The sequence below is a fragment of the Nerophis ophidion genome, linkage group LG01, assembly GCF_033978795.1.
Source record: "Nerophis ophidion isolate RoL-2023_Sa linkage group LG01, RoL_Noph_v1.0, whole genome shotgun sequence".
Lineage (NCBI taxonomy): Eukaryota > Metazoa > Chordata > Actinopteri > Syngnathiformes > Syngnathidae > Nerophis > Nerophis ophidion.
Window position 1 is genome coordinate 28,941,140 of NC_084611.1, and position 22,203 is coordinate 28,963,342.

The 22,203-nt window shown below is 40.1% G+C and overlaps 1 protein-coding gene across 1 annotated transcript in view; it reads left to right on the forward strand.

Annotated features, from left to right (window-relative positions):
* The window catches only part of oxct1a (3-oxoacid CoA transferase 1a), a 131,326-nt gene that overhangs the window by 17,862 nt on the left and 91,261 nt on the right, over nt 1–22,203 (forward strand). The window lies entirely within an intron of this gene.

The window sequence follows — 22,203 nt, forward strand, 5'->3', positions numbered from 1 at the left end:
ATACTGTATTTATTAAACAGTTATTAAGCAGTGGCACAAATATTCATGTAATTTCAAAACAGAACGTGCAAGAATGTCAGAAACCTATTAAAACAAGCTATTAGTGCACTTTTGTGCATGATGTCACTAAGATGACGTATCAAAACAACACTAAATTAAAGTGCACTTTTTGTACAGAACACAACTACAATATTTTAAAACAAATAAAGTGCACTTTTGTGCATGATGTCACACAAGATATTTCAATAACTGTCAAATAAAAATGAGCTGCATAATATGAAATCAAATGTTTTATGTCCTTCGCTATGTGTTAGGTTCCTGCAGACGTCATCTCCTTCTGGTGTTGACTAATTCTTTCATACGGTGTTGATGTGGAAATGGTTGCTTCGGCATTTTGCTGGTGTGTCACCAAACGGAGATGTTGACATGCAGAGTTTCAAGTACTCTTCATTCTCTCGCGGGTGACTTTTCAAATGATGCTACAAATTAGCAGTAGGTGCTACTTTTTGTAGCAACACTTTTGCCGCATACTTGTTCACCATCTACCCGCTTGAAGCCAAACCACCGCCAGACGATGGACCCCCTGCTGTTTTTCTTAGTAATTTATTCTTCCTTCATTTGTTAACCGATTCACACCTTTGTTGTCTTGTATTACCACTCGCACCACTCCGCTACATCACAGCTAATGTTACCCATGCTGCTACCTCTGTGCTCAGCGAGGGCGTATGACGCGACAGTATGTGATGTATGTAAGAAAATGTGCTTGTTTTAAGTCTCTGTGAAAAGGAGAGACTAGAAATGGTAATAAATGCCTGTAGTGTAATGCCTGCAGATAAAAGTAACTGCGTGAGAACGTAAACTCAAATATCACGATGTAGTCATTTTCTATATCGCACAGAGACAAACCCGTGATATATCGAGTATATTGATATATCGCCCAGCTCTAGGTTGAAGTGGTGTCAGGAAGATTGGCAAATGTGTTTTGATTACGTTAAATTTGTTATTTTGTATAAAAAATAGATTGTTCTTCTTATTATTTTTTGTTGTTAATAAAAACATGCATCAAATGAAATTCAAGTTTAATGATAGAAAAAATTCCAAAAATAATTTTACATAAAGTGAGAATTAACAGTACTGACTAAAAATAATTATTTGCACTTAATGTGATGTTTATAGGACATTTTGCACTGTAACCCTATATTTTGTTTTTCTCTGTGTTTATATACTTTGTGTAATAAAGGAAACCCATTCAATTATTGGTAATTTATGATCTTTTTGCTACAATTGACTATAATAGGTTTTGATTAAAATCAAGTCACGGACTCTGCGTTGAACTCAAAAATGTACATCAGATCATAAGCAATCGTTTTGAAACCATTGTTAATTTTTATTGTATTTTTTTATTTGTTTTATAAATGTATAATGATAATGACAATGAGGGATTTTTAATCACTGCTATGTTGAAATTGTGGCTTCACAGTGGCAGAGGGGTTAGTGCGTCTGCCTCACAATACGAAGGTCCTGAGTAGTCAGGGTTTAATCCCGGGCTAGGGATCTTTCTGTGTGGAGTTTGCATGTCCTCCCCGTGAATGCGTGGGTTCCCTCCGGGTACTCCGGCTTCCTCCCACCTCCAAAGACATGCACCTGGGGATAGGTTGATTGGCAACACTAAATTGGCCCTAGTGTGTGAATGTGAGTGTGAATGTTGTCTGTCTATCTGTGTTGGCCCTGTACATTGCCTTCCGCCTGATTTGGACCTGAGATAGGCACCAGCGCCCCCCGCGTCCCCAAAGGGAATAAGCAGTAGAAAATGGAGGGATGGATGGCTATGTTGAAATTGTTACTAATATTGATACTGTTGTTAATAGTATTGTATTTTGTTTCACTACTTTTGGATTGTTGTGTGTCGTTTTTGTGTGTCCTCTCAATTGCTCTGTTTATTGCTGTTCTGAGTGTGGCTGGGTCGGGTTTGGTTTTGGAATTGGATTGCATTATTATGATGTTGCTGTGTATTGTTTTGGATTGAATAATGAAAAAATATATATATATATATATATACAGTGGGGCAAAAAAGTATGTAGTCAGCCACCGATTGTGCAAGTTCTTCCACTTAAAATGATGACAGAGGTCTGTCATTTTCATCATAGGTACACTTCAAGAGAGACAGAATGTGAAAACAAATCCAGGAATTCGCATTGTAGGAATTGTAAAGAATTTATTTTTAAATTATGGTGCAAAATAAGTATTTGGTCACTCCCAACAAGGAAGATCTCTGGCTCTCACAGACCTGTAACTTCTTATTTAAGAAGCTCTTATGTCCTCCACTCGTTACCTGTATTAATGGCACTTGTTTGAACTTGTTATCTCTATAAAAGACACCTGTCCACAGCGTAAAACAGTCAGACTCTAAAATCTAATATGGCCAAGACCAAAGAGCTGTTGAAGGACACCAGGAAAAGAATTGTAGACCTGCACCAGACTGGGAAGAGTGAATAGAGTGAATCTACAATAGGCAAGAAGTTTGGTGTGAAAAAAATCAACTGTGGGAGCAATTATCAGAAAATGGAAGACATTCAAGACCACTGATAATCTCCCCCCGATCTGGGGCTCCACAAAAGATCTCATCCCATAGGGTCAAAATGATCATGAGAACGGTGAGCATAAATCCCAGAAACACACGGGGGGACCTGGTGAATGACCTGCAGAGAGCTGGGACCAAAGTAACAAAGGTTACCATCAGTAACACACTACGCCGACAGGGAATCAAATCCTGCACTGCCAGACGTGTCCCCCTGCTTAAACCAGTGCATGTCCAGGCCCGTCTGAAGTTTGCCAGAGAGCACATGGATGATACAGCAGAGGATTGGGAGAATGTCATGTGATCAGATTAAACCAAAATAGAACTTTTTGGTATAAACTCAACTCGTCGTGTTTGGAGGAAGAAGAATACTGAGTTGCATCCCAAGCAACACCATACCTACTGTGAAGCATGGGGGTGGAAACATCATGCTTTGGGGTTGTTTTTCTGCTAATGGGACAGGACGATTGATCCGTGTTAAGGAAAGAATGAAAGGAGCCATGTATCGTGAGATTTTGAGCCAAAACCTCCTTCCATCAGTGAGAGCTTTGAATGGTTGACCAAATATGTATTTTCTACCATAATTTACAAAAAAATTATTTAAAATTCCTACAATGTGAATTCCTGGATTTTTTTTCACATTCTGTCGCTCACAGTTGAAGTGTACCTATGATGAAAATTACAGACCTCTGTCATCATTTTAAGTGGGAGAACTTGTACAATCGGTGGCTGACTAAATACTTTTTTGCCCCACTGTGTATATGTGTGTATACATATAAAAATAAGTAATCGTTTTACTAGTCGACTAAGTGAAAAAATAATTGCTGACAAGTCGACTCTTAAAATCATCATTAATTGCAGCTCTAATGAACAACCTCATATTACTATGTGCCAAACCATAATTATTGACGTACTGTTTCACATTTCATATTTTTGTATGGACCAACATCACTGTGTCATCACCCAAGAGAAATGTGTAGACAAAAAGGCAAAAAAAAAACATTGGCGAATACAGCAAAGCAAACCACATGATCCACCTACAGAAGTATAAACCTCCTTTCTTTCTTGACTGTAGCCAAATCAAAGAGTCATGGTTTAATGCTGAAATTTTCAACGTTTTAATGTCTGGAGTGACCGGCCGTCTTGGCTCACTCGCGGTTTCAGGTCGCTCAGCTCTGTGTCATATCTCGTTTCAATCTCCCCGTCTGGATATCCACTTATCCTGGCATTTGACAGTGAAGAAATGTGAAAGCCATTCTCTATTTTTGTGTGTGCTGTACGTGCAGTCTCACTTTCACACCTCCTGTATAGGCACCCTTCTGAGTTTATTGTGAACAAAATCTTAATCGCGATATGAAATTAAATTATTGGCGTTTGTAAATTACAGAGAAACACATTTCTTTAAGAGGTGTGCTAGTACAAGGAAAAAAGCCACCCTGACGTTTTAGGGAAGGACTATTGTAGCGTCTACCATGACATTTAAAAGCGGATGTTTGCAACATTTACATAGAGGCCTAAAGGGCGCCAACTCTCCAATGTATTTTACACACTATCCTTCCCTTTTACGGCTTCTCGGACATAATGACATACGTACGCAACACATGCATGGGTTGTTTCGGTTTTAGGTGTTGTTAGCTAATAATAGCAATTTGGATAGTTTGTGTTAGTTGTCATTGAATGTATATTCTATGTAAATTGGGAATTATATCTGTATAGTGTTTTCTCTAGAGACTCAGAGCGCTTTGACCTTTTCACTGGTCTTGTGGTGAGAGTGTCTGCCCTGAGACTGGAAGGTCGTGAGTGTGAACCCCGATTGAGTCAAAACAAAATAACTATAAAAATTGGACCCATTGCCACCAGCTTCAAGGGTTGGAATTAGGGCTTAAATCACCAAATGATTCCCAAGCGCTGCCACCGCTGCTGCTCACTGCTCCCCTCACCTCCCAGGAGGTGAACATGGGGATTGGTCAAATGCGGACTTTAACTTTAACTTCACATAATGAAACCCTTTATCTACATCTTTAAGCTACATTTAAACCAGTGTAGGTGGAACTTCTGGGTAAAGTGTCTTGCCCAAGCACACAACTACAGTGACTAGAATGGCGAAAGCGGGCATCGAACCTGGAACCCTCAAAATGCTGGCAGAGCCACTCTACCAACTGAACCACGCCGCACCTACCATATCAACAACATCACTTAAAATTGTTTGTTGCTTCTTTTGAACTGTGTTTGTATGTGTGCACGCGCTCCCTGCACATACGTGAGTGACCACTGTAAACACCAATCATTTTATTTGGGCTGGTAAACATTTTTTATTACATAAACTTTGTAATTGTGATAAATCTAGATTGACAATTATCGAACAAATGTGTTCTGTTGAACCACTAATTGTAACATAAGGTATTTTTTTGCTAAGAAAAATGTTACTGTGAGAAATTTGTAAACAGCACATTTAAGATGACAAAGAGGTGGTCGATCAACAATTTCTTTATCAACCACACCAAAGCAACAACAACAAAATGTTTTTCCCCACACTCAACTGTCTGCTCTTACTCGTGCCAGCCCACACACAGCGTGATCAGAAACAAACTGACAAACTACACATAGCTGACATGTCGCTGCTGTATTAAACCTACATAATTCTGTGCAAAGAGCTGGTGACTTGAATTGAAATAAGTTATGTGTTGTGATTTTACATGATTATTTTATATATATATATATATATATATATATATATATATATATATATATATGATCACACATTTGAATTAAAATTAATCAGGGATATTCATAGTAACTTACTTATTTAAAGTAGGAAGTGGATTCATATGGCTGTATGAAACCTGACGAATTAGGGTGGCCAGACGGCAGTAGTGTTGAATTTCTTAAAACGTGTTTTGTGGCAATTCCAACGTTGACCACAGCGTCAGTTGCTATGTAGAGTGACACTTTTAATCATTTTCAACAGACTGCATTGCAAAATGATTAACCCCCCGATCTTCATCTCACGTGAGATCCATCCGGAAGTGGGGCAATGTGAATCCCTTCCCTACTCCTGTACATAATTTAAATGAACCTTAAAGGCCTACTGTAATGAGATTTTCTTATTTAAACGGGAATAGCAGGTCCATTCTATGTGTCATACTTGATCATTTCGCGATATTGCCATATTTTTGTTGAAAGGATTTAGTAGAGAACATCGACGATAAAGTTTGCAACTTTTGGTCGCTGATAGAAAAGCCCTGCCTTTACCGGAAGTATGTGCGCGTGACGTCACGAGTTGCAGGGCTCCACACATACTCACATTTCTTTTAATTGGAGCTACCAGCAGTAAGAGCAATTCGGACCGAGAAAGCAACAATTTCCCCATTAATTTGAGCGAGGATGAAAGATTCATGAATATGGATATTGATAGTGAAGGACTAGACAAAAAAAAAAAAAAGCGGCGGCAGTGTGAGCGTTTCAGATGTAATTAGACACATTTACTAGGATAATTCTGGAAGATCCCTTATCTGCTTATTGTTTTAATAGTGTTTTAGTGATATTTTAAAGATTGTAAAGACATACCTCAAGGTCGGATGGCTACGGTGAACGCCAGTGTCTCAGAGAGAAGCCAAGGAGCCAAGCTCACAGCTGCCTTTTAAACAGCTCCTGCAGGACGACGAATAATCCAATGATTTCTCCGGTAAAATATATATCAAAATTTCCCCATCCAAAAACATGCTGGTTGACGTAGAGAAACATGTTCGCTTGACCGCTCTGTGTTAAAGCTTCACAACAAACAAAGAAACACCGGCTGTGTCTCTGTGCTAAAGACAGCTGCAATCCACCGCTTTCCACCAACAGCATTGTTCTTTATAGTCTCCATTATTAAATGAACAAATTGCAAAAGATTCAGCAACACAGATGTCCAAAATACTGTGTAATTATGCCATTAAAGCAGACGACTTTTAGCGGTAACTGGTGCTGAGTTAATATTTCCTGACAGTCAGTGACGTCACGCGTACGCGTCATCATTCCGCGACGTTTTCAACAAGAAACTCGCGGGAAATTAAAAATTGCAATTTAGTAAACTAAAAAGGCCGTATTGGCATGTGTTTCAATGTTAATATTTCATCATTGATATATAAACTATCAGACTGTGCGGTCGGTAGTAGTGGGTTTCAGTAGGCCTTTAATATAACACAATATTGTCCGAATGTCATACACTAACAGTTTTAAATGTGTCACTTCTTTTACCAATGTACGTCTTTTATTTGCTCAAAACCTGGTAACAGTTTTAACTACAGTCTTGTCGGGGTTTATTTTGAAGTAAAATTTGCCAGCGAGCCAGTCAGTCTTCTCAGTCATCTTTGCACTGGCGTATGCATTGGCCTGATCACTTACCATATAACAACCCACGTGGGTTACCATGTGGTTACCCACAGGTAACCATCTGTGGTTAAGGTAAAAAGAGCATATGCGCTCAAAATAAATCGCTTGATTAATCTGCAACTCTACATGACAGATGCAACATTTTTTTTGTGATTAATCACATGAGTGAACTCGTTAATTTTGTCAGACATAGTGTTTTTTGCCAGTTTCCATTCATCCCATCCATCCATCTTCCGCTTATCCGAGGTCGAATCGCGGGGGCAGCAGCCTAAGCAGGGAAGCCCAGACTTCCCTCTCCCCAGCCTCTTCGTCTAGCTCTTACTGGGGGATCCTGAGGCGTTCCCTGGCAAGCCGGGAGACACAGTCTTACTAACGTCTCCTGGGTCTTCCCCGTGGCCTCTTACCAGCTGGACTTGCCCTAAACACCTCCCTAGGGAAGCGTACAGGTGGCATCCTGACCAGATGCCCGAACCACCTCATCTGGCTCCTCTCGATGTGGAGGAGCAGCGGTTTTACTTTGAGTTCCTCCAGGATGACAGAGCTTCTCACCTTATCTCTAAGGGAGAGCCCCGCCACACGGCGGAGGAAACTCATTTTGGCTGCTTGTACCCGTGATCTTATCCTTTCGGTCATGACCCAAAGCTCATGACCACAGGTGAGGATGGGAACGTAGATCGACCGGTAAATTGAGAGCTTTGCCTTCCGGCTCAGCTCCTTCTTCAACACAACGGATCGGTACAACGCCTGCATTACTGAAGACGCCACACCGATCTACCTGTCGATCTCACGATCCACTTGCCTTCTCCAAATCCACAAAGCACATGTAAACTGGTTGGGCAAACTCCCATGCACCCTCAAGAACCCTGCCGAGAGTATAGAGCTGGTCCACAGTTACACGACCAGGACGAAAACCATACTGTTCCTCCTGAATCCGAGGTTCGACTATCCGGCGTAGCCTTCTCTCCAGTACACGTGAATAAACCTTACCGGGAAGGCTGAGGAGTGTGATCCCACGATAGTTGGAACACACCCTCCGGTCCCCCTTCTTAAAGAAAGGGACCACCACCCCGGTCTGCCAATCAAGAGGTACCGACCCGATATCCACGCCAGTTTGCCAGTTTGTATTTATATTTATATTTACAAATAACTTTATGTGTGTTAAACTTGCTAGTATCGAAATCTTTAAAAACAGCGGATTATTTTGATCAAAGAATTCTTAATTCTTAAAGGGGTCATATTATGAATTCTGTCTACATTTAGAACACTTCCTCGCGGTCACATAACATGTAATGGTGGCTCCTTGGTCAAAATTTTGCATAGATTATGTTTTATTAACCTTTTTCAAGCTGCTTTCTGACTGCCTCTTCATGGTGCACCTTTTTGTGGGCGGTCTTATTTACATGCCTCCACTTTGACTGTGTCTTTTCCTCTGTCAGTTATGTTGTAGTTTTTAGCGCTTCAATATCAAGTCTACTGACAGATATAAGTGCTAACTATACACTACTTTGTATTAGAAATGGAAACCGCGGCGGATACATGTGCATGTAATAGCCAGTCTGCCCCACAACAAGAGGATAGGAGCTTCTTGACTACGGTGTCGGACTAAAATAGGGGGACTCGCACAAATTCTTTGGGTACATTTTTGCCATACACCCGCTCGACATCCATTGCTTTCGGTCCCCTAGAGGGGGGGGGGGGTTGCCCACATATGAGGTCCTCTCCAAGGTTCTCATAGTCATCATTGTCACTGGCGTCCCACTGGGTGTGGGTTCTTCCGAGGATGTCGTAGTCGTAGTGGTTTGTACAGTCCTTTGAGACATTTGTGATTTAGGGCTATATAAATAAACATTGGTTGATAAATTGATATATCCGTTGACCTCACAACTGGGAAAAAAATTTACAAATTAAGCAAATTCCAAACATCTTGTTTGGATGAAGTATGAAAGAAGGCCAGCCTGTTTAATACATATCTCTGCAATGCCTGTAGGGTTTAATTTCAAATTTCAGGACTTATGCAGATCCAAAATGTACAAACGCAGGTACAAATAAGTAAGAGAAGATGGTTTTGCAACCCTTTTAAAGGCACCTGATGGACTTTGAGTAATGAGAGCAACTCTTGTGGGAAATTTTCTGTTTACTTTATTTAATTAATATTGATAAATATACTGTGTTCAGAAGAAATCTTGCATTGGAGAAAATATGCATCAATAATCGTTAAAATCCTACGAAATAGTTATTGTCACGCAATAATCAAATTATTTCACCCAAAATCAAATCGAATTGTGACATGCCGAAGATGGCCCACTGAAAATTTTTATCATACATAGATGACTCTCTCAATTGATGCTGACTAGCGATATCAAGAAAATAGGCAAAAACATTTTTTGACAGTCCACATTAGGTTATCAACAGTAGATGCCAATTAGTTTTAGGACAGCGGTATAACAGAATTCATGAGAATGAGTGATGCTTGGGAAGTCAGTGCTCCATTTGCCATAAAGAAAACAGGCCAGTGTTATTCTACAGTGATAATGAGAAGAGTCAGGGTAACATCAGTGACAACGCCAGGAAAACGTATCAATGTCTGCAGAAAGTCGGTAAGGCGACGGTAGTGACTTGAATGACAATGCTCGTCTTACTCTGCCGGCTTTTTATTATTAAATCGACGGCTTTGGCCCGTCGTCAGCTTAAAGCTTTAGTGAGCGGACATGATGAGTTTAGCAGGGTTAAAAAGTACGCCGCTTACACATGGTGCCTGAGCGTATTTACTGCTGATAGGCAATCACTTAAATCAATCAGACTAGACGAGAGAGCACTGAGGGGAATGATGTGACATGTTGTGTGGGTGAGATTTAAATCCCGCAGCCAGGCTGCACCTGCCCTGCCACACCTAACAAAGTGTGACAACGGTGATGAATGCAATAAATGTGTACTTTAGCTCAGTGCAAAGGCCAACATAAGTAAGTAGCACAAAAATGTACGCATATTCTAGTAAGGGGAAATAATTAGAAAAGATGACTGTGTTGCAGGACTGACCATAAATATGAAAGCTACATCCCAAGAAAACTGTATTATGTAGTGTAAATACTCACAATATAGCCAGGGTATGTATTTGCCTAAACAGCAAGAGACACAAGGACACACTTTTGTTCACAAATAGGATTGGGTATCATGGCCAATTTCCCAAGTAGATTTGATTTTAATTCATAAGGTTCTGAATCGAGTTTCACAATTTAATACAATTTGATCTACACTTAAATATTGAACATTTCTCAAATCTGTTGCATGCAAATTTACTTTTGTTTTTCTTGCTTCACCATAATCCACTATAAACAGTTTTACCTTCCTTAAAAGTCTACAAAAGGGCAGTTTTGAAATAAATGGGTAATAAATGATAAATGGGTTGTACTTGTATAGCGCTTTTCTACCTTCAAAGTACTCAAAGCGCTTTGACACTACTTCCACATTTACCCATTCACACACACATTCACACACTGATGGAGGGAGCTGCCATGCAAGGCGCCTATCCAGCACCCATCAGGAGCAAGGGTGAAGTGTCTTGCTCAGGACACAACGGACGTGACGAGGTTGGTACTAGGTGGGATTTGAACCAGGGACGCTCGGGTTGCGAACGGCCACTCTCCCACTGCGCCACGCCGTCCCTAAAAACATGTGCAAACCGATTTTTGATCCGGCTACATATTGTATGCAGCTTCATAAATAAAGGAATGCTAGTTGTATTGCAACATTCCATTACTAAACTTATCATTAAGGTGTTGTTTCTTCATGTGCAAAATATTATTAAATGTTTTGGTAGGGGATAGCTGGAGGTGGGCTATTGCTTTTGAAATTTAAAAATAAATCAATATACAGTACCGGTATATAGCAGGGTTGTACGCTTACCTGTTTCCACTAGTAGCACCGGTGCTTGTAAATGAAAGAAAGTGGTAGCACAGAAAAAATTTAGTGGCAATATGAAATATCTTAAATATCACCATTTCATTATTAACATTGACCCTCAAACAACATACACGTGCACTCATACATTTAACTAACTAACAAAAACACAGAAAACAAAATGTGAAATAAAGTTCCTCGGTTTAAGTGGACTTACTTAAACGTCAGCAGCAACACAAAAATAATTTACCTTTAACAATGGTGTTTTTATAGTTGAACATTATAGGACACATATTTTGGTCATTAACAAACCTGCCAACTGTTACATGATGCTGTGTGTTCTGAAAATTGCTTTTACATTTTTAATTAATTCTAGTTACTTGTAACTTTACCAAAAAAGTAATTGAATTTCTAACGGAATTACTCTTTAATTAGTGTAATTAATTACTAGGGAAAGTAATTAATGCTTTATCCATAAAAAAAAAAAAAAAACTTATGTGGCATAATGCAGTTGAGATAAGTTTCATATGAGAGTAGTGTGTGCGCGTCTGTGTGTGTGCCTTTTGAAAGGCGGTGCCTGTTGCAGAGTGACGTGTGATGTCAGCGAATCCACGCTCAGTTTGAGTCTTGCAGACATTTTAGCTTGAGCTGTTTTTGTGAGCTTAGGTTAGCAACGGCAGTTATTCAGCTCTGACGGCAGTTCTTTTGAATCTTTTCCTGGTTTGGGCAACCTCCGCCTAATAAATGAATTGGATGTGCTTTCATTGCTGTATGTTCTTTTCATAGTATTGTTTGGATGGCAAGTTTGTCACTGTATATCATTGATTTGTTGTTCAATATTCCCTCCGACCCTCGTAATTACTGGAGCGCAGTACAGTTTGTGTCCAGTTTCAAGGTGATGAATAAAAACATTGTTTTTTACTGACCAGTTCCTCCAACTCAGGTCTAGTTTATTTCGTGTTACTGAGTGTGTAAACTAGGAGAAGCAGGGCTCCTCTCTGTCTATGACGCAGGAGAGAGAGATCATTGACACTTCCGAGTCAATCACTTGTTCATTTGGTTATGGTCTAAGTTTGTTTCAAACATGCTGTACAGATGGGCATAAAATGTACTCGTGATCAAATTTGGATGTATTTAATTTAGGAGCAAAATGCCAAGTTGCGCAGTCTATTTTTAGGCGCATTTGTGAGGAAATTTGACGCAAGCCCTGTATAGCAACTTAGTTTTTTCACTTCAATATTTATTTCCGGTGCATAAAAAAAATGAAAGGAAAACCTAGCTCTCTAACAATATGGTCATTAATTAACAAGTATATTACACAACACATCAGCAACAGAACCAATGTTGTTTTAGCAATAAGGAGCAAACTGCTTAACCACCACTTAGAGCACTGACAAGTTTAATGTAACACACCGACAGCTGAGTAGTGCAACCTACATTTTGAATTGCATGTAGAGGTAGATAAAGTTGAGAGGTTTAGACCAGGTTTTCTACAGCCACAGGTTTTGGATCCAGCGCTACTTTGCTTCTGTAGACCATGGACCTAGTGACTTTTAAGATACTCTGGTTAATTGACTGGAGGTGTTAATTAGAGCATTAATTAATTCCATTTTGTTCTCTAACCACAATGCAATAAAACATAAATTGCAAATAATTTGCTATTCATTACACAAATAAATCACAAAAATCAAATTGTAACTACAATCGGAACTTGGATCAATATAATTGCTTTTGTAATTTTTCTGATCGCATTACATGTTTGTGCAGCCAACGGTTATCCCCAGGCAGTATTCATCAAGCCTTAAATTATAGTTTGATGTCGTAAAGAACAACAACATGATCCCAGTTATGGGTAGTTGAGGTACATCCACTATTGTAAAACTCCTCTTGCTTTTGCTCAATAAGACTGGTATAAAAAAAAACAGGAGATCAGAACATTCAGAGAGCAATTTGATCAAAAACTTTAGTACATTGATACCAATCTCTACTCGGTTTTGTTAAAACAACACATCTAATGTTGTTTCTTTTCCACATACAAAAAGTATTGTTGACATTTAGGTTGTGTTTGAGTACCGTGCATCCACATTGTTGCTGTACAATCCACTGACAGAGTGAATGTGCCTACCAGCTTCAAGAGTTCCTTTTTATGTCCAACTAAGATATGGACATTAGTTGTGTCTGAGCATCTAATCTGTGACAACAAAGTGATTAGAGAGGGTATTGCAATATCCATTCAGAAGCACCTGTCGGATAGTGAGGCAATTACCGTCTGGCTGAAAATAAATATACATTTAGCATTCAGTGCATGCTTAGCTATAAATCGGCTGTCAATATTGACACCACTGCCATGGTGTGCCATTTGAAGCTGCAAAAGAAACAAATTGCAGGTGGTTTGGATATGTACCTTTTGTTTTCTGACAGCGTTCAGTATGCGTGTCATACACAGATGACCTGAACTATATCTGCTCCACTGTTTTTTTGTAATGATTTTATTTATTTCCAACAAGTGTTTTTAAAAGCTGCATTATTTAAACAATTGCTACATACAACACATTTGTAACTATCATACTTTAAACTGTTGAACAGAGAATTCATGTCCAAAACCACTTCACTAATAGACACTATTTTTCAATTGGACTATAATATACTTTTTATTCATGACATTTCAAATGAAGGAAAGAAAAGCACAACACAAGATAAAGCCTTTTGAAAATTGACAGATCACAACTGGCTCTTTCTATGGTTGCCTGGCAACCAAGAGCTGGCATTCAATTGTTGAATGTTTCATGGTATCCAGCTGGTCCAGTTATTCCTTATCATAGGTAGACTGAAAAGCCCCGGTGCTTGGTAGGACACAGCACAACCGGAGAATAGATCAAAGCAGAGCATTCCCTCCCGTTGCTCTTTTATCTCTCATAGTAAATTAATTCAGTGTTGTTATTTTATTTATTTTGCCAAATTGCTTTTAGGTCAATTCAACAATGGCATGTAAACAGAAGTTTAGAACATTCATCAAAGGATTATCCTATTTCAAATAGATAGGCAGGATATTTTTTTTTTCAAGCCGGTACTAATATAGATAAGTTCCTACTTCTCAAAGACATTTTAAATAACCAATAAGTTATTTATCTATATTATAACTTAGAACATATTCATATGTAAGATAAAAATTGTTAAGTAAAAAAAATTAAATAAAACAAAACGTTATCAGTTATTTTTTTAAATGCCATCCATCCATTTTCTACCGCTTATTCCCCTTAGGGGTCGCGGGGGGCGCTGGCGCCTATCTCAGCTACAATCGGGCGGAAGGCAGGGTACACCCTGGACAAGTCGCCACCTCATCGCAGGGCCAACACAGATAGACAGACAACATTCACACTCACATTCACACACTAGGGACCATTAAGTGTTGCCAATCAACCTATCCCCAGGTGCATGTCTTTGGAAGTGGGAGGAAGCCGGAGTACCCGGAGGGAACCCACGCATTCACGGGGAGAACATGCAAACTCCACACAGAAAGATCCCGAGCCTGGATTTGAACCCAGGACTGCAGGACCTTCGTATTGTGAGGCAGACGCACTAACCCCTCTGCCACCGTGATTAGGTTTATCATTATGATGTTATATGTCCTGCTATTTGCATATATTCATTGTGCACCCCGAGCTTCAAAATAAAATTGTTAAAAAATATTGACAACAATTAGGGCTGCAACAGTTAATTTATTTGTAATCTGAATGGTACCAAATGTCCCATACTAAAAAAATCTGAGTTCCAAGATAGTAACATGTCTACTCTGTAAACAAATACACTGCAACCTAGCCTTTGGCTAGCAAAAGTGCCAAGGAGAAGGCCACGCTTGAAAATTATTTTCCCTTTGTTGAAATATAAAGTTTGAAAGTACAAGAACAAGTGGATAAGACACATAAATGCAGGGTACATTGTTCAGTAGAGGTTGAGATAGTTCTCGAGACTTCTCGAAGCTTCTTCTTGGCTCTCTTTCATAGAATTTCTGCATTAGCGACACCTGAGGCCAAACTATGTCACTACACTTAACAAGCAATTAAGCCGATAATTAAATAAAAATGGAAATTACACTATTCGCCACACGTTTAAACCGCAATATGATATTTTGTATAAACTTAATATAAATAAAATGTATACGTATAATTTTACCCCCCATAAAGACATTTGACAAAAATAATAATTTCAAAGGATACGGCAGTTGAACGGGTCCTCCTAAACATTGTTCAATTCAGTTTCAGTTTATTACGAACGTGCATACGTTGGCAATATAATGCTTCACATACAGTATTTCCAGTTATTTCATTACAACACATCTGAATAGGAGTAGCAAGAAGCAGAGCTTATTCAATCCTACCCTTTTTCACATTATAGCTATTTTATTCAATTTCCTTGTTCTCTGTTTGTAACAGAACAGTGAATAAATGAATAATATACCATAAGTAAGTAAACAAATATTAAATACATAAATAATCATGATCTAAAAAAAAAAGGTTCAAGATATTCATCATAATTGTTCTTCTTTGTACTTTGTGAACATTTGTAGTTTATTGGTGCCTTGTTTGAGTTATTTGCTTAATCCATTCCAAAATTGTATTCCACATATGGATATCCTAAAGGTCTTAAGTGTTGTACGCGCATACAAGTGTTTTAAATTAGATTTTCCTCTAAGGTTATATTTCTCCTCTTGTTGAGAAGAATTGTACATTCTTTGGTAGCAGGTTATAGTTTGCTTTGTACATAATTTTAGCTGTTTTCAAATGAACCTAGTCGTTGAATTTCAATATTTTTTGTTTCAATAAATGAAGGGGTTTGTATGTTCTCTATATCCAACATTATGTATTATTCTAAATCTTTTTTGTAACACGGTTAGTGAATAAAGCGCACATTTGTAGTTGTTTCCCGATTTTTCTGCACAATAAGTCAGATATGGTAACACAAGTGAGCAGCAGAGAATATGGAGTGATTTTTGGTGCAGAACATATTTCGCTTTATTCATTATTGACATGTTTCTTGCTACTTTATGTTTTACATGAGGTTTCTACTTCATTTTATCATTTATTATTACACCAAAAATTAGTTTTTGCTTCCTGTTTGTTAAGTAACTTCTTACCCAGTTCAAGACCAACCCTCTGATTTCGAAACCATTCTAATTTGTTTATTAAGATATTGTGATTGATTTTGTCAAATGCTTTTGTTAAGTCCATAAACACTGGAGCAGCACATTTTTTTTTTGCTATCTATTGCATTGGTAATTTCTTCTGTTATTTCAATGAATGCTATTGATGTTGAAATGTTGGCTCTGTATCCGTATTGATTGTCTGTGAGTCTTTCATTTTTTATTTTTGAACATTTTCACTCTATTGTTAAACAGCTTTTCAATCATTTTAGAACATTGTGAAAGTAGAGAAACAAGTCTGTAATTTGTTAACTGGTGTTTGTCACCAGTCTTATAAATTGGTCCGACTTTTGCTATTTTCATTTTATCTAGAAATTTGCCTGTTTGAAATGATAGGTTGCTGATTATATATAAAAGTTTCTGAAATCTCTTCAATAGTTATTATTTTTTCATTGTTTCCATATCATTCCGTTGCTAAATGTGTTGGAATGATGAGGAGATCATGTCATTTATTGAACACCAATGCTCTGCTGTTATTGTTCCATTCATTCATTTATTATGTCATGTTTAAACTATTGTGTTGAAGTCTGGGGAAATTGTTATAAATCCCATTTACAGCCTTTAGTCACTCTGCAGAAAAAGGCCATCAGGATTGTGTCCAATGTTCACTATAGACATCATTCAAATCCACTCTTTATGGACTTAAAGCAACTTAAACTGAACAATGTGATCAACTTTAAAACTGCTCAAATTATGTTTAGAGCATCCCAAAACACTCTACCATCCAATATACAGAACCTATTCCACGATAGAGATGATCACCATAGTTACAGTTTAAGAGGAAACAACAAATTATATTTGCCTGAATTTAGAACTACTTTAAAATCAATGTGCATTTCAGTGCGTGGAGTCACTCTGTGGAACAACTTACGGGACAAGTTAAAAACGTGTTCTAGCATGATTCAATTTAAAACACTGTTTAAAAAATAAGTACTGAAGAAGTACGATGAGGAAAGAGAGTGATGCCCTCAGCACAGAGCGATGGGAGAGAGGTGTCTGGTCAGAGAGTGTTTGGGCCCGTGCGTGTGTGTTTTGTCTCGTCTTGTCTTGTCTCATAGTATTGTTAGTGTACAGGAGTTTTTCTTGTTTTTGTTTATAGAGTATTGTTCTTGTATTATATTGTTTATGTTGAATGTGGAATGAGTGAGAGGGGTTGGGCTATTATAAGTATCTGCTTCATCCAACCCCTTTTCAAGCCTTGCATAAATATCTCTGCCAAAATGTAAAAAAAACCCTGTGTTTAGTTGTACTGTGCAGGTTTGAAATAAATATTTCAACTCAATTCAATTCAATTAAATTTCCATTACAACCAGTTGAGGTCTTGGATTAACATTTTTCCTCAATATTAATTACTTCCTCTTTTGCCAAACCTTCGAGGAACATCGAGTCGGGATATCTGTCTTTGGCATCATTCCAATCCTCAACTGACTCAGTGTCATGTTTGGTGGTCTGGATTATGTTTTTGTTACTTTCTGTAGTTTTGGACTCTTTTAGTTTCTGTTTACGCTCCCTTGTTTAGTTACCATGACGACCCATTAGTTTCACCTGCCTCATGTAAAAAACGCACCTGCTCTAATCAAGAGACTTTTATTTAAGCCTGTTTTGCCCGTCAGTCATCCTGGCAATATTGCTAGTTTTCATGCCATAGTTCATGCTGCTCCTTTCATGGTTAGTTTACTCAGTCTTGCTTATTTCATGCGATTCAGCAGTTAATGCTATTTGTTTCATGCCATAGTCTTGTGATGTTCATGTCCATAGTTTCATGTTTTATGTCCTAAGTTTTTTTGTCTTCGCTTCTCGGCACACTTTCCTTTTGTTTTGGTTCCTGTCATTTCTGCTGTGTAGGATTAAGCGATTATTGTCCTTTTTTTTTTTTTTCCTTTGTCATGAAAAAGGGACGTTTTTGTCATGAAAAAGGGAGGTTTTTGTGGTTGGTGCACTAATTGTAAGTGTATATTGTGTTTTTTATGTTGATTGAATAAAAAAAAAAAAAAAAAATTTTTTTTTTTTTTTTTTTTTTAGGATAGAATAGGGTTTTATTGTCATTATTGCAATGAACAGGTTCAAAGAACAACGAAATTGGAGCAGATCCTCCTAAGGTGCATATACAATACGGTAGTATAAATAGAAAAAAAAAGACAGAGATGACAGATGTATCTATGTATATGTATATATATCCACACAGATGCATATCTGCATGCATATGAATATATATACACACATACATATAACATTATTGCACTTTGTAGTCCGAAAAAATAGAAAAAAATTTAAACATTACACATGAGGACATGATGGACATATTGTGCTCACTCAGTGCCTGTTTAATGCTACTATGGCTCTTGGGTAAAAGCTGTTTTTTAGTCTATTGGTGCTCGCTTTTAGCACCCTGTAGCGTCTGCCTGAGGGTAGTAGTTCCAGGTGGCTGTGCTTTCCTGAGACAGCGGGAGCTGTACAGGTCAGCCAGGGGGGGAGGGGGCATCCGATTAACTTCTGGGCGGTCTTTATGACTCTCTGGAGCGCCGTTCTCTCTGCGGCCGTGCAGCTGCTGAACCACACGCAGATGCAGTAGGTCAGGATGCTCTCAATGGAGCACCGGTAGAAGGACACCAGCAGTTCCTGTGAGAGGTGGTTGTTCCTGAGTATTCTCAGGAAGTGCAGTCTCTGGTGTGCCTTGTTGATGGTAGCCATGGTGTTGGTGCTCCAGGATAGGTCGTCGGCCAGGTGGACTCCCAGGAAGCGGAAGTCGGAGACCCTCTCCACACAGTCACCACTAATGATCAGGGGCAGGATGTCCGTTTTTTTCCTCCTGAAGTCTATGACCGGCTCCTTGGTCTTGGAGGTGTTCAGGGCCAGGTTGTTGACTTTGCACCAATCCGACAGCTTCTCCACCTCGTCCCGATATGCAGCCTCGTCTCCCTCCGAGATGAGCCCCACTACGGTGGTGTCATCCGCAAATTTGATGATGGAGTTGCTGGAGTGGGCAGGTGTGCAGTCGTATATGTAGATGGAGTAGAGAAGGGGGCTCAGCACGCAGCCTTGTGGAGAGCCGGTACTGAGGTACAGGCTTGATGACATGTGGCGACCCAACTGCACCCTCTGGGGGCGGTTGGATAAGAAGTCCTTAATCCACATGCAGATGGAGTTCGAGAGAGAGACCCAGGTCTAACAGTTTGGACACCAGCCTATCAGGTGTAATGGTGTTAAATGCCGAACTATAATCCACAAAAAGCAGCCGCACATAGCTCCCCCCCGTCTCCAGGTGACCCAGGGAGGAGTGTAGGGCTGTGGCGATGGCGTCCTCTGTGGACCTGTTGGCTCTGTAAGCAAACTGGTGTGGGTCGAGCTCGGGAGGGAGGACTGAGGTGATATGGGTCCGTACCAGCTTCTCGAAGCACTTCATAGCTATAGGTGTAAGTGCCACTGGACGGTAGTCATTCAGGCAGCTGACAGAGTTCTTCTTCGGCACCGGGATTATTGTGGAGGTCTTCAGGCATGATGGGATGACGGCCTGGGAGAGGGACTGGGTGAAGATCTTCGTAAATACTCCGGCCAGCTGGTCTGCACAGTCTATTAGTACCTGTCCCGGGACTCCATCTGGGCCCGTAGCCTTCCTCGGGTTCACTGCCTTCAGCGTGCGTCTCACCTCATGCTCCTCCAGTATAAGGGTGCAGCTGCTGTGGGTGTTGGGTGGGAGTGTTGTGACGGCTGCAGGTGTTTTTCTCTCGAATCGGGTGAAGAAGCTGTTTAACTCCCCCGCTCGAGAGGCGTCGCCGTCAGCCGAAGGGTTACTGGGTCTGAAGTTGGTCATGTCTTTTATTCCTTTCCATACCTCCTTGGTGTTGCTGCTCTGCAGGTGGGCTTCCATTTTCCTCCTGTGTTCGGCTTTTGCCTCAATGATGCCTCTCTTCAAATTGGCTCTGGCAGCACTGTAGAGTGCCTGGTCCTGCGCTTTGAAGGCACTGTCTCTCTCTTTGAGTAAGCCCTGGACTGTTTTTGTCATCCAGGGCTTCCTGTTGGGGTAGAACCGGATGTGCTTGTCCACTGTGACAGTGTCTATGCAGTGTTTGATGTACCCCAGGACTGCTTCTGTGTACTGCTCCAAGTCTGGGTTTTTAAAAACTGACCAGTCTGTTGTATCAAAGCAGTCCTGCAGCTGTTCCATGGCTCCCTCCGGCCATGTTTTGACCGTTTTGGTTGTGATAGGAGCACTTTTTCTTGTTGGTGTGTAAGCTGGCAAAAGGAGCAGGGACATGTGGTCAGATTTGCCTAATCGGGGAAGTTGTTTGGCTCTATATCCATTTTTTATGTTTGAATAGACTTTGTCAAGTGTGTTAGCTCCCCTCGTAGCACACTTCACATGCTGGTGAAGTTTGGGGAGCACTTTTTTCAGGTCGACATGATTAAAGTCCCCCGCTATGATGTGGATGCCGTCGGGATATTTGTTCTGTTGTGCACTGATTGTATCGTGCAGCAGAGCTAGCGCCGTGCTAGCGTTAGCATCGGGAGCTATATACACGTTTGTGATCAGGACATCAGAGTGCTCCCTGGCTAGATGGAAGGGTCGGCATTTAACTGTAAAATATTCCAGATCTTGGGAACAGTTGCTGTTAACTACCTTTGAATCAGAAGTCCACTTGTTGTTTAGGTAGGTTAGCAATCCACCCCCACGCCGCTTGCCGGAAGACTCTGCGTTTCTGTCCTGTCTGTGTGCTGTGTGACCGGTTAGCTCCATGCTAGCGTCTGGGATTGAGGACGTTAGCCAGGTTTCCGTAAACAATAGGGCGCAGCTGTCCATCACGGTGTTTTGTGCTACACGGAGCCTCACCTCGTCCATCTTGTCCTCTTCACCATGAGGAGCGCGCGACCTCGCATTAGCCAGGAATAGACTTGGTATCGCTGGTCTGTTTGGGTTCATTTTTAGTCTGGCTAACACGCCGCCCCTTCGGCCACGGCGTCTTCGCCTCCGCCTCCTCCTCGCCGGGCACGGTAGCCATGGAGCTCCAGGGCTACGTGCTAACTCCTCCGGGATGTTGTGTCGGCTTGTAAAATCCACCGAAATAGTCTGCTAGGACTGCAATCCAATCTCCAACAAATCGTTTTGGCTGTACATAACCTTCGCCCAGCAAGTTGCTGACTGGGCTAATAATAAACTACATAAAAACCATAAAAACAATGCACCCAAGGGGAGAACCTGAGACGTCGCGTCCATGCGCGCCGCCATCTTGAGTATACACACATATGTATAATAAAAATTAATAAAAGATTATTCTGCGGCCCGGTACCAATCGGGCCACGGCGCGGTGGTTGGGGACCACTGATATATATGATATAAATAAAGTACTATCTATCTAATCTATTTGTCCAGATCCTTGATGTCTTTGACAACTAGGAATGTTGCTTGTGGATCTCCATTCAGCTTTTTGTAGATAATGCAGATGCTGCTCCACATTCTCTGAATGTACCCATTTCCTAAAGTCACATGCTTTCTCTGCGATTTCAGCATTGCGTTTATTGAGGCGCTCGTTCATGTACACATTTGTACCCTTCAGCTTTTTTCCCTCTCAGCAATGCCATTTTGGAATACCTGTTGGCAAGCTTAACAATGGTAACTGGCGTGGTGTTGTTGCCTCTTATATTCAGTGAAATGCACGCATCAATGGTGTTAATATCGACATCAATTGTTGCTCTGTTGAAGGAGCATCCATGTCATCTGTTTCTCCTCTGTTGTCAACTGCTCTTGCATAGGATCGAGCAACTATTCTGAATTAAAGGTCCTTGCTAAATTAAATGTCTTGCTCCTTTTTTTTGTTTATTTTTATGCTAACATATAAAACACACTCTTTCAATGTGTTCATCTATGTTTAATACAACTAGCTCTCAAAACTACTTCTTCGCTCTCCTCCATAAGATTTCTGCAATAGCGACACTAATATATAATACCCACTCTGCCTGTTAGACTGCCTTCCCTTTATTTGTCCTTGTAATGTCCTTGTAAACGCACACGTTTCCCCCATCATTTTCTGCCGAAAGAGGTTTCTGAATAAGCTTTTGTGTCAAGATGTCTAATGAATACCCTCAGTACATGTTTTGCAATATTTTTGTGTTCGTTCTGCATGAGCAAAGTAGACAAGGTGGATCTTCACACCCTTGC